This window comes from Alligator sinensis, unplaced genomic scaffold (assembly GCF_000455745.1).
Source record: "Alligator sinensis unplaced genomic scaffold, ASM45574v1 scaffold1581_1, whole genome shotgun sequence".
Classification (NCBI taxonomy): domain Eukaryota; kingdom Metazoa; phylum Chordata; order Crocodylia; family Alligatoridae; genus Alligator; species Alligator sinensis.
This window is the reverse complement of record NW_005842641.1, coordinates 699497-700260: the sequence shown is the minus strand read 5'-3', so window position 1 is coordinate 700260 and position 764 is coordinate 699497. Positions and strand designations below refer to the sequence as shown.

Here is a 764-nt window from a genome sequence, read left to right as displayed (position 1 = left end):
GTGGGGAGAAGTGGACACACCAGAGGGCAGGGAACAACTACAAGCAGACCTGGACAGGTTGGACATATGGGCGGAAAACAACAGAATTAAATTCAACAAGGAGAAATGCAAAGTGCTGCAGCTAGGGAGGAAAAATGTCCAGCATACCTACTGCCTAGGGAATGACCTGCTTGGTGGAACGGAAGCGGAAAGGGATCTTGGAGTCCTAGTGGACTCCAAGATGAACATGAGTCGTCAGTGTGATGAAGTCATCAGAAAAGCTAATGGCACTTTATCGTGTGCAGATGCATGACGAACAGAACCAAGGAGGTGATAATTCCCCACTATCGGGTGCTGGTCAGACGGCAGTTGGAACACTTGCAGTGCAATTTTGGGCGCTACACTTCAAGAGGGATGTGGCCAGCCTGGAGAGGGTTCAGAGGAGGGCCACCTGTTTGGTGAGCGGGCAGCAGGACAGGCCCTATAAGGAAAGACTGAAGGACCTGAACCTGTTCAGCCTCAGCAAGAGGAGGCTGAGGGGGCACCTGGTGGCTGCCTACAAACTCATCAGGGGAGATTAACAGCAAATAGGCAGAGCCCTTTTCTCCCCAGCACCACCTGGGGTGACAAGGAACAATGGCAGATGCATGACGAACAGAACCAAGGAGGTGATAATTCCCCACTATCGGGTGCTGGTCAGACGGCAGTTGGAACACTTGCAGTGCAATTTTGGGCGCTACACTTCAAGAGGGATGTGGCCAGCCTGGAGAGGGTTCAGAGGAGGG

General features: G+C 52.7%; 1 protein-coding gene across 6 annotated transcripts in view; it reads right to left on the bottom strand.

The window, feature by feature from the left end:
* Window positions 1–764, bottom strand: part of TTBK2 (tau tubulin kinase 2) — a 171699-nt gene that overhangs the window by 82180 nt on the left and 88755 nt on the right. The gene's annotated exons all lie outside the window — the stretch shown is intronic.